Source organism: Mobula hypostoma, chromosome 5 (genome assembly GCF_963921235.1).
Source record: "Mobula hypostoma chromosome 5, sMobHyp1.1, whole genome shotgun sequence".
Taxonomy (NCBI): Eukaryota; Metazoa; Chordata; class Chondrichthyes; order Myliobatiformes; family Myliobatidae; genus Mobula; species Mobula hypostoma.
Window position 1 is genome coordinate 14,419,918 of NC_086101.1, and position 13,151 is coordinate 14,433,068.

Genomic DNA, 13,151 nt, shown 5'->3' on the forward strand with positions numbered 1-13,151 from the left:
CAGAGGCTTTTCCCCAGGGCCGAAATGGCTAGCACGAGAGGGCACAGTTTTAAGGTGATTGGAAGTAGGTACAGTGGGGATGTCAGGGGTAAGATTTTTATGCAGAGTGGTGAGAGCGTGGAATGGGCTGCCAGTGGTGGTGGTGGAGGCGGATATGATAGGATCTTTTAAGAGACTCCTGGATGGCTACATGGACCTTAAAAAGATAGAGGGCTGAGGGTAAAGCCTAGGTAGTTCTAAGGTAGGGACGTGTTCGGCACAGTTTTGTGGGCTGAAGGGCCTGTATTGTGCTGTATGTTTTCTATGTTTCTATATTTACAAGAAAAATGCTTTTATTGTATCTGCCTCCACCACCATCACCGGCAGACCATTGCAGGCACCCACCACTCTGCCCTGCACAAAACTCACCTCACCTTGACTGCATGCCCTCAGGAAAAAGATTTTCTTGTGACCACATATCAAAGATATACAGGTCAGAGATTAATTGCCACTGTAAATTGTCCCTTGCAATAGGTGAGTGGTAGAGTGTATGTGACTCCCTCTGTAGTAAAGTTATCTGAACATACAGTATATATATTTTTTCCTCTCTTTCGCTCTCATATATATACCTATTTCTCTCTCCAATTCTGAGACTCTCTCTCCTGTTCTGTGTGTGTGTGTCCCTCTCTCTCTCTCAAATGCTGTTTTATCCCCACAAACCCAGCGCTAGTTGATGCTACTGAGCTCCTCCAGCATTTTGTGTGTGACCCTCCAAAGCCCCCATTCCAGCTTGTAGGCTTGTATTAGGTCACCCCTCATTCCTTTAAACTTTGGAAAAAAATAAGTTCAAACCATCCAGCTTCTTTTGATAGGACAATCCTCTGAATCTTAATATGATAAACTAAATTTAATATGGGATTTAAACAAAAACTTTCAAAAATTCCCACTCCAATAGTGGGGATAAATATTGAAGCCTCCAATTTCAGGTAACGTGTGCAACTCTGTCCCTTTTCTCTCTCCTCCTGATCTACCCAGTTCTTCCATCAAACCATAAGATATAGGCGCAAAATTAGGCCATTCGGCTTATTGAGTCTGCTCTGCCATTCAATCATAGCTGATTTATTATCCCTCTCAACCCCATTCTCCTGCCTTCTCCCCGTAACCTTTGACATCCTGATCAATCAAGGACTTATCAACCTCCGCTTTAAATATACCCAATGACGTGGACTCCAAACCATCTGTGGCAGCTATCCCTGTTTTTTACACTTCACCTGCCGATCATCCACACACTCCTGCCACTGTTCTTCTCCCCTCACTGTTCGCTAATGCCCTCCTCACCTGCTTCACTTGATTCCATGCTCCATCTTCTTCTCCTATCAGATTCCATCATCTGCTGCCCCTTGCCACCTCCACCAATCACCTGCCAGCCCCTTCTCCATCCGCCTATCACTACTCCTCACCTGGATCCACCAATCACCTGCCAGCCCCTTCTCCATCCGCCTATCACTATTCCTCACCTGGATCCACCAATCACCTGCCGGCCCTTTCTCCATCCACCTATCACTACTCCTCACCTGGATCCACCAATCATCTGCCAGCCCCTTCTCCATCCACCTATCACTACTCCTCACCTGGATCCACCTATCACCTGCCAACCCTCGTTCCAACCCTTCCTCTCACCTTCGGCTACCTCTCCTCTATACTTCAGTCCATATGAAGGCTCCCAACCTGAGAAGTTGCTGCCCATTTCCCTCCACAGACGCTGCACGGCACGCTGAGTGCCCACCCTCCACATATTTTGTGTGTTGCTAGGTAGAAATGGGACTGTCCCCGTTGGTCCTCATTTCAAAGACCTGGGGATGATTGTATGATTCTGCGCAGAAGGGGAACTGAGCAAGGACATTCTTGATATGGTGAGGATCTGTTATCCTCTTTGTAAGGGAGAGGGCTGTAAAATCCTGATATTTATAAGGGAAATGGGGTGTGTCTGATAGTCATACAGGAGATGATAGAACATAGAACAGTATAGCACAGTATAGGCCTATTGCCCCACCATCTTGTGATGGCCTTTTAACCTAGTCTAAGATCAAACTAACCCTTCCCTCCCACATAGACTTCCATTTCCCTATCATCCTCGTGCGTATCTAAGAGTTTCTTAAATGATGGTGGAGGTCTACAACCACCAACAGCAGTGTGTTCCACACACCCATCCTTCTCCGTGTGAAAAAAATCTTGCCTCTGATATCCCCCCTGTAATTTTCTCCAATCACCTTAAAATTATGTCCTTTCATATTGGTCACTTCTGCCCTGGGAAAAAAAATCTTTTGGCTATCCAATCAGTCTATGCCTGTTACCATCTTGTACACTGTAAGACCATAGGGCCATAAGGCACAGGAGTTGGATTAGGGGCATTCGACCCCTTGAGTCTGCTACATTATAGCTGATTTATTACCCCTCTCAACCCCGTCTCTCTGCCTTCTCCCCATAACTTTTGACGCCCCGACTAATCAAGAACCCGTCGACATCTATCGTCACTTCTCATCCTCCTTCACTCCACAGAGAAAAGACCTTAGCTCCCTCATCCAACAAAATTTACAGAGGTTACAAGGTTAAGGAACAGTTTGCAGAGATGTGAATCTGGGACTGACTGGGTTGCCATTCCAGTATGTAATGGGCCAAATGCCCTTTTCAGTTTTAATGATTCTTTGGCTTCGGTTTATAAGACAGCTAAGGTTGGGGCTGATTTGCCAGAAGTAATCTGCTTTCATGCATTCCTGCTGAACCACATGCTACGCACAAATAGTAATTGGCTAATTGGAATCACTGGAGCCTGGAGCTCGAGGGGCTCGTGATTTAGCCGATGAAAGGATCTATTCTGCATGTTGGACAATAGTTGCAGGCTGTGTCCTGGCAACCACAACTAGGCCCCATCCTCCGCCGTGGCTTCTCTCCAGGTGGGTCAAAGTTCAGGTGGATTCTTACATGTCCATGGAACTGTCGAGGCCTTGCTTCCTTGTCAGTTTTTCTCACACATGGGTCAAAAGGACCAAGAATAGGACAAACAATCTTTGCTCCACACGACCTTCCTCTTCCTTTCCTCTCCTAAATCTATTATCTTCTCTGGCCCAACGTGAGTTCGTGCAGTTTGAACCATACAGTCTTACAGCATGGAACCAGGCCCTTTGCTCCAATGTCTCCCTGCTGACTGTGTTGCCCAGTGAGTTTACCCCATCAGCCCACACTTGGCCCATAGCTCTTTAAAAGCTCTCCCATCTGTGTACTTATTTAGATGGCTTTTATACTTGCCTCAGTCACTATTTCTGGCAGCTCATTCCAAATCCGCACTGCTCTTTGTGTGACAAAGCTGCCCTTGCTCCTTTAGGAGATCGAATGCAAGGGGCACTACATTGTTAATGACAGGACCCATTCATGCACAGAGGGACCTCAGGGGTCCAAGTCTATCAATATCATCATTTTGTGCCATTGCCTTCTTCTGGGCAATGTCTTTATAGGATGGGTGAGCCCAGCCATTATCGATATTCTTCAGATATTGTCAGTGGTTGCATAACCAGGATTTGTGCTATGCTCATTGGACCATCCACCACCTGCTCCAATGGTGTCACGTGACCGTGAGTGGGGAGGTAGGGAGAAGGCTAAACATGTGCTACACCTTGCCCAAAGGTGACCTGCAGTCCAGTGGAGGGAAGGAGCACCTTTTACCTGCTTTGGTCGAGACGTCTCTCCCCACTGCCACCCAAGTCCGTAGCTCCCTGAAAGTGGCGGCACAGTTTGATGGGGTGGTAAAGAAGGCTTATGGAATGCTTGGCTTTATTAGTTGAAACACTGAGTTAGAGTCAGTAACTAATGTTTATAAAAACTTTATAAAACTCTAGTTAGACTGCATCTGGAGTATTGCATTCAGTTCTGCTCACACTCCCCCCCCCCCCGCCCCCCATTATAGGAAGGATGTGGAGGCTTTGGGGAGGGTTCAAAAGAGGTTTAGCAGGGATAGAAGGTATGAACTATAAGAAAAGTTGGGAAAACGGGCTGTTTTCTCAGGAGTTTTGGAGGCTGATAGGAGACCTGATAGAGGTTTATAAGATTACGAGAGGTGTAGAGTAGACAGCTCTCCAGCTGCCAGAAAAAGCAGGATCTCCCTGTGGCCACCCATTTTAATTCCACTTCCCATTCCCATTCCAACATGTCAGTCCATGGCCTCCTCTACTGCTGTGATTAGGACACACTGAGTTCAGAGGAGCAACAGCTTACATTCTGTCTGGGTAGCCTTCAACCTGATAGCATGAACATCAATTTCTCAAACTTCTGGTAATGGACTCCCAATTCCTTACTATTCCCCATTCCCATTTCCCTCTCTCACCTTATCTCCTTACCTGCCCTCTGCTGCTCCTCCCTCTTTCCTTTCTTCCATGGCCTTCTATCCTCTCCTATCAAATTCCCCCTTCTCCAGCCCTTTACTTCTTTCACCAATCAACTTCCCATCTCTTTACTTCATCCCTCCCCCTCGCTGGGTTTCACCTTTTACCTACTCCCTTGTATTTCTTCCTCCCCTACCCCCACCTTCTTATTCTTTTTTCTCGTCGTTTTTCACCAGTCCTGATGCAAAGTCTTGGTCCAAAACGTTGACTGTTTACTCTTTTCTTTGGATGCTGCCAGGCCAACTGAGTTCCTCCCGTGTTTAATGTGTGTTGCACCACATTTACTAATCCTTCCTCAAAGGTTCAAAGGTTAATTTCATTATCAAAGTATGTATGCAGAATACAACTCTGAAATCTGTCTTCTCCAAAAAGCCATAGAATAGAGAGAACCATGAACAGTTGAAGTCAGAAGTTTACATACACCTTACCCAAATACATTTAAACTCAGTTTTTCACAATTCCTGACATTTAATCCAAGAAAACATTCCCTTTCTTAGGTCAGTTAGGATCACTACTTTATTTTAAGAATCTGAAATGTCAAAATAATAGCAGAGAGAATGATTTATTTCAGCTTTTATTTCTTTCATCACTTTCCCAGTAGGTCAGAAGTTTACATACACTTTGTTAGTATTTGGTAGCATTGCCTTTAAATTGTTTAACTTGGGTCAAACGTTTTGGGTCGCCTCCCACAAGCTTCTCACAGTAAGTTGCTGGAATTTTATTCCATTCCTCCAGACAGACGGAGTAACTGAGTCATTTACTGAGTCAACTGGTGTAACTGAGTCAGGTTTGTAGGCCTCCTTGCTCGCACACACTTTTTCAGTTCTGCCCACAAATTTTTTATCGGATTGAGGTCAGGGCTTTGTGATGGCCACTCCAATACCTTGACTTTGTTGTCCTTAAGCAATTTTGCCACAACTTTGGAGGTATGCTTGGGGTCATTGTCCATTCGGAAGACCCATTTGCGACCGAGCTTTAACTTTCTGGCTGATGTCTTGAGATGTTGCTTCAATATATCCACATAATTTTCCTTCCCCGTGATGCCATCTATTTTGTGAAGTGCACCAGTCCCTCCTGCAGCAAAGCACCCCCACAACATGATGCTGCCACCCCCATGCTTCACGGTTGGGATGGTGTTCTTTGGCTTGCAAGCCTCACCCTTTTCCCTCCAAACATAATGATGGTCATTATGGCCAAACAGTTCAATTTTTGTTTCATCAGACCAGAGGACATTTCTCCAAAAAGTAAAATCTTTGTCCCCATGTGCACTTGCAAACTGTAGTCTGGCTTTTTTATCGTCCCGCCACCCCACTAGGAATAGGGTTCCCCTGGTCCTCACCTACCACCCCACCAGCCTCCGGGTCCAACATATTATTCTCCGTAACTTCCGCCACCTCCAACGGGATCCCACCACTAAACACATCTTTCCCTCCCCCCCCTCTGCTTTGCGCAGGGATCGCTCCCTACGCGACTCCCTTGTCCATTCGTCCCCCCCATCCCTCCCCACTGATCTCCCTCCTGGCACTTATCCTTGTAAGCGGAACAAGTGCTACACATGCCCTTACACTTCCTCCCTTACCACCATTCAGGGCCCCAGACAGTCCTTCCAGGTGAGGCGACACTTCACCTGTGAGTCGGCTGGGGTGATATACTGCGTCCGGTGCTCCCGATGTGGCCTTCTATATATTGGCGAGACCCGACACAGACTGGGAGACCGCTTTGCTGAACATCTACGCTCTGTCCGCCAGAGAAAGCAGGATCTCCCAGTGGCCACACATTTTAATTCCACATCCCATTCCCATTCTGATATGTCTATCCACGGCCTCCTCTACTGCAAAGATGAAGCCACACTCAGGTTGGAGGAACAACACCTTATATTCCATCTGGGTAGCCTCCAACCTGATGGCATGAACATAGACTTCTCTAACTTCCGCTAATGCCCCACTTCCCCCTCGTACCCCATCCGTTATTTATTTTTATACACACATTCTTTCTCTCTCTCTCCTTTTTCTCCCTCTGTCCCCTGGGTTCCTCCCCCCCGTCTTTCTCCCCGCGCCTCCTGTCCCATGATCCTCTCGTATCCCTTTTGCCTATCACCTGTCCAGCTCTCGGCTCTATCTCTTCCCCTCCTGTCTTCTCCTATCATTTTGGATCTCCCCCTCCCCCTCCCCCTTTCAAATCCCTTACTCACTCTTCCTTCAGTTAGTCCTGACGAAGGGTCTCGGCCTGAAACGTCGACTGTACCTCTTCCTAGAGATGCTGCCTAGCCTGCTGCATTCACCAGCAACTTTGATGTGTGTTGTCTGGCTTTTTAATGGCAGTTTTGGAGCAGTGGCTTCTTCCTTGCTGAGCAGCCTTTCAGGTTATGTCGATATATGACTCGTTTTACTGTGGATATAGATACTTATCTACCTGTTTCTTTCAGCATCTTAACAAGGTCCTTTGCTGTTGTTCTGGGATTGGCTTGCACTTTTCGTGCCAAACTACGTTCATTTCTAGGAGACAGAATGCGTCTCCTTCCTGAGCAGTATGACGGCTGCGTGGACCCATGGTGTTTATACTTGCGTACTATTGTTTGTGCAGATGAACGTGGTACCTTCAGGCGTTTGGAAATTGCTCCCAAGGATGAACCAGACTTGACATCATTTTCTGACCTCAATCCGATAGAAAATTTATGGGCAGAACTGAAAAAGCATGTGCGAGCAAGGAGGCCTACAAACCTGACTCAGTTACACCAGTTCTGTCTGAAGGAATGGAACAAAATTCCAGCAACTTACTGTGAGAAGCCTGTGGAAGGCCAACCAAAACGTTTGACCCAAGTTAAACAATTTAAAGGCAATGCTACCAAATACTAACAAAGTGTCTGTAAACTTCTGATCCACTGGGAAAGTGATGAAAGAAATAAAAGCTGAAATAAATCATTCTCTCTACTATTATTCTGACATTTCACCTTCTTAAAATAAAGTAGTGATCCTAACTGACCTAAAACAGGGAATGCTTTCTAGGATTAAATGTCAGGAATTGTAAAAAAAGAACTGAGTTTAAATGTATTTGGCTGAGGCATATGTAAACTTCTGTGTTCAACTGTAAGTGGTTGAAAGAATGACATTAATTCAGCCCCCCCCGCACGAAAACTGACAGGACAGTTCACCTAAACCCCCAGCCCACCAATCCTCGACAAGAAACAACAGGTGAGAGCACGAAAAAAACACAGAAAGGAAGGAGGCCAATATGAACTGCAGTCCAATCCACAGATCCCAGAATTTCGATAACACCTCTGAGAGCACTGGGACCCAGTGGCCCCTCCAACAGCAGTGACTTGAACCAGCAGCCCCCCCTGAGGGCAGCGACTCGAACCAGAGGCCCCTCCAGTGCAGTGGCTCATCACATTTGCTGATGGTAAATGGAAACAAAATTATTCCCTTCAGTATGGGGTTCAAACACCAGCAACATACATGTACAACGTAGCGGCCAGCACAATGTTTTATTGTGGCGACTGTAAGATCGGGGCTCGATTCCCGCTGCTGACTGTAAGGAGTTTGTATGTTCTCCCTCTGACCACGTGAGTTTCCTCCGGGTGCTTCGCTTTCCGCACACACTCCAAAGACGTACAGTTAGGGTTAGTATACTGTGCTGGCATTGGAAGCTGGGTGACACTTGCAGGCTGCCCAGTGCCATCCTCACTGATTTGGTTCGATGCAGAATAACACGTTCCACTGGATGTTTTGATGTACGCGTGACAAATAAAGTGAATCTTTATCTTTTTGAGTGAAGGAGGATGGAAAGACAGAGTAACACACACAAAGCATCAGAGGAACTTAGCAAGTCATCGGGTATCTAAATAAAGAGCTGATGTTTTGGGCCAAGTCGCACATAGGGCAGACGTTATTGAACTGTCTTATGGAAAAAAAAGTGTGATTAATGTGTCTGCAGGAAGGAGGGTGGAGAGATCCAGGCCTTGATAAAGACTGCACATCAGCCTCAGCTCCCTGCCTATTCATACAGTGTGTCGGTCTAAACGACACTTGCACGTTGCTACGTAATGAGCCGGCCAGCTACGCAGGCTATGGAGTCTCCGTTGTTACGCTCATCCAGCAGAGAGATCACTGGATAGCTGGATATCAAGTGATTGGCGGGGTAAAGGGATGGCGCTGAGGTCGATCAGCCACGGTCTTGCTGAATAGTGGAGCAGCCGTAATGGGTGAGGCAGTACGCCCTAATGTTTCCCTACTGTGAAGAAAATCCGGAGTCCATCACATTGTTGCTTGTCCTAATGTCACGCAGCAGGGTAGCAGGCCCTTCAGCCTATCAAGCCTATGCTAACCATGAGAAACACACTACCACTTATCTCACACGAATCCCATTTACTCTCCCCACCTTCCCACCAACTCCACCCCACCCACGGATTCAATCGCTCTGTCCGCCAGAGAAAGCAGGATCTCCTAGTGGCCGCACATTTTAATTCCACATCCCATTCCCATTCTGACATGTCTATCCACGGCCTCCTCTACTGTAAAGATGAAGCCACACTCAGGTTGGAGGAACAACACCTTATATTCCATCTGGGTAGCCTCCAACCTGATGGCATGAACATCGACTTCTCTAACTTCCGCTAATGCCCCACCTCCCCCTTGTACCCCATCCGTTATTTATTTATATACACACATTCTTTCTCTCTCTCTCCTTTTTCTCCCTCTGTCCCTCTGACTATACCCCTTGCCCATCCTCTGGGTTTCCCCCCCCCTTTTCCTTCTCCCTGGGCCTCCTGTCCCATGATCCTCTCATATCCCCTTTTGCCAATCACCTGTCCAGCTCTTGGCTCCATCCCTCCCCCTCCTGTCTTCTCCTATCATTTTGGATCTCCCCCTCCCCCTCCCCCTCCCACTTTCAAATCTCTTACTAGCTCTTCCTTCAGTTAGTCCTGACGAAGGGTCTTGGCCCGAAACGTTGACTGTACCTCTTCCTAGAGATGCTGCCTGGCCTGCTGCGTTCACCAGCAACTTTGATGTGTGTTGCTTCAATCGCCCACCTACCTGATTTACAGTGACCAATTAATCTACCAACCTCCCCACATCAGGTGGAAGCTGGACCTCATGGGAAGGGAGCAGGGAGGGTATGCAAACAGCACACAGGTTCAACACGATAGAGTGGGATCTCGCTGTGCGTCATTAGGCGCTGTTTGTTCTGATTATAACTCAGAACATGTAGGTTATCCTAAAAGATGCAACTTGCACCAATGTCACTCGACTCACACTAATGTAGTAATTTTATTTATTTTGTCCAATATCTATAGTGCATAATATCTGTTAGTTTTCTCAGAATCATAATTCAAGCGTGTTACTATTGTCTTTGAATTTGTTATTCCAGCAGATCACAGGAACCAGCCTCCCCACTATGCATTCGGTCGACACCTCATTGCCTCAGTAAAGCTTCCAGCACAATGAAAAACCACATCCCGGACATTCTCTCTTCTCCTCCCTCCCATCAGACAGGACATACAAAAGCCTGAAAGCATGCAGGGTAGCTTCTATCCCACTGTTATCAGGCTCGTGAACTGATGTCTTGCACGTGGTCTTTTGGCCTCACATTCCGCCACGTTATGACCTTGCACTTTATCATTTACCTGCACGGTGATTTTTCAGTAGCTGTTACGCTTTATTCTGCGTAGTTATTGTTTTACCTTATTCTGTCGCAACGCGCTGTGTAATGATTTGATCTGTATGAGCTCTGTATGCAAGACAAGTTTTTCACTGTATCTCTACATGTGACAATAATAAGCCAATTTTTTTGCGGCAGCAGTACAGAGCAAACACATATAATTACTATAAGCTAAAAAGTAAATAACTAGTGCAAAAGATGAACAATGAGGTGGCTTTCATGGGCCGTTTGGAACTGATGGTGGAGGGGATTAATACAGTCTGGGTCTGCAGGTAGTAATGAGAAGAGGGCATGTCCCAAATGGCGATGGTCCTTTAATGATAATTGCTGCAAACGGTTAATATTCATGACATTTATATCTTGTAAACATGAGGAATTCTGCAGATGCTGAAAATTCAAGCAACACACATTAAAGTTGCTGGTGAACACAGCAGGCCAGGCAGCATCTCTAGGAAGAGGTACAGTCCACGTTTCGGGCCGAGACCCTTGGTCAGGACTAACTGAAGGAAGAGCTAGTAAGAGATTTGAAAGTTGGAGGGGGAGGGGGAGATCCAAAATGATAGGAGAAGACAGGAGGGGGAGGAATGGAGCCAAGAGCTGGACAGGTGATTGGCAAAAGGGATATGAGAGGATCATGGGACAGGAGGCCTAGGGAGAAAGAAAAAGGGGGAGGGGGGGAAACCCAGAGGATGGGCAAGGGGTATAGTGAGAGGGACAGAGGGAGAAAAAGGAGAGAGAGAGAAAGAATGTGTGTATGTAAATATATACTGTGTGTGCCTGCTTGTGTCTATAAACTGGAACGTGAAAGCTGAAAGTTGGTATAGAAAGGGTCTCCATCAAAAGTGTTATCGTCAGTGAGTTGCTGCCACCTTGTGGAGCTATCGGATACTACAGGCTTGTATTCATCTCTTCGTGACTGATGAAGGGTCTCGGCACAAAACATCAACAGCTTATTCCCCTCCATAGATGACCTGCTGAGTTTCTCCTGCATTTTGTATGTGTTGTTCGCGATTTCCAGCATCTTCAGAACCTCTCCAGACCATAATGATAGGTGGGCAATTCCAGAGAAGCTGGCTTCACTGGTGTGAGCTGTGTGAGTGAGTAGTAAGTGGAGATGTGGAGGAGACATCACAAATCTCTGCATTTCCTTCCTCCTGTGAAGGTTCTGCTGACCTGACCTGTGGCTTTCTCCTGCACAACCCTGCGGCCAATGTGCAGCTTGGTTTGAATTCCTCCTCCCTAAAGTGACGGCAGTTTAGTTTACTCTGACCATTACTCCAACTATATTTTATCCTTCCTCACAATCCTGTCAACTCCCTGTGGCGCTGCCACTCACTGCACACGAGGGGTTAAGCCACCCCAGTGGTCTTTGGCATGTGGAAGCTTTAGAGAGGGTGCAGACAGGATTCACCTGCGCGCTGCCTGAATTAGAGAACATGTCTTCTGAGGTAAGCTTGAACGAGCTGGGGCTTTTGTCTTTGGAGCGAATGAGGACGAGAGGTGATTTGATAGAGGTGTGCAGGATGATAAGAGGCATAGATCGAATGGAAAGCCAGAGAATTTTTTTCCAAGGTGGAAATGGCTAATATGAGGGGGCATAATGTTAAGTTGATTGGAGAAGAGTAAAGAGGGGATAAGTCAGAGTTAAGTTTTATATACAGAGTGGTGAGTGCATAGAATGCCTGGCTGGGGGTGGTAGTAGAGGCAGATAAATTGGAGACAGTTAAGAAACAGTTAGATAGGCACATGGTTGGTGGAACAATGGAGGGCTATGTAGGAGGGAAGGGTTTGATTGATCTCAAAGTCGGTTAAAAGGTCAACAGAGCATTATGGGCCTGTTCAGTGCTGTAATTTTCCATGTTCTGTGAATTCAGAATACCCAGGGGAAAACTATTGAGTCACAGGGAGGATGTGCAAACTCCACACACCCAGAGGTCAGGACCAAACCTGGGTGAGGCAGCGAGTCTGTTAGCTGCAACATTGCGCTACCTGGAACTGTTCAGTTGTATGTGCTGGATGTGTTCTGTTGGTGCTGGAATGTGCAGTGGCCCTGGCAGGCTCCCCCAGCACATCGTTAGGCTGTGTTGGTCATTAATGCAAGCGATACATTTCACTGTATGTTTCCATATATATATGATAAATAAATGAAACTGAATCTGTACAGGTCCTGAAAGGATTTTGGTTAACAGAGGAGATCAGGGGAAATATTGTACCAAAAACAAAAGTGTATACGGTGGCGTAGCTAGTGGTAGGTCAAAAGACTTTGACTATTTTTCGAAATCGGCAACAAAAGATTAAAATGTCAATGAGGACAGAGAAGATTGATTACAATAGAAAACTAATAAGTTACAGAAAGCTCCTGGTAGAGGCTCAGAAACGTCATCTACTCTGCTCATGGACCATTTGTCCCACAGCCGTTAGGGAGGAGGCTAAGTAGCACTCGTGCCAGGAAGACCAGACTGAAAACCAGTTACTATCCCCAAGCCGTAGTACTACTCAACACCTCCACCCACCAACCCACCACCACTACTTAATCATTTCCTGTCAGTCACCTTATGTACTCTTGTGCCTAGTGTAACTTTATGGACACACAATCAATTATGCATTTATATTTATTGTGTTTTTAATTATTATTCTTTACAACATTGTGCTTTCTTTGTGCTGCATCAAGTGCAGAGTTGTCAGTACCTCCAGTTGAACTTTGTCTTTTTGTGTGTTTTCCCCCTAGCTGTCAGTCTGTGCTTTTGTATTGCCATGTTCTCCTGTCCCTGCTCCTGCTCTACCCCGGCCCCTCTATTACTGAGTACTCTGCCTCTCACCTGTTGCTCATTATTACCTGTATTGCTGCCACTTCTGTCTCATTGTGCTCCACCTATCATCTGCCTCTCTGTCTATTGCCAGACTGTGTCAGCAAATTTTCCTGACCCTCTTGTATGTGTACTCTGTCCGTCTGAATATCAACTCTGCTTGTTTCCCGACTCTGGTTTTTGGATTTCTCTGGATTTTTTGATCTCTGCCTGAACTTTGACGCTGACTTTGTTTGCACCTCGGGATTTGTTACTCTACAAGGTATTGATA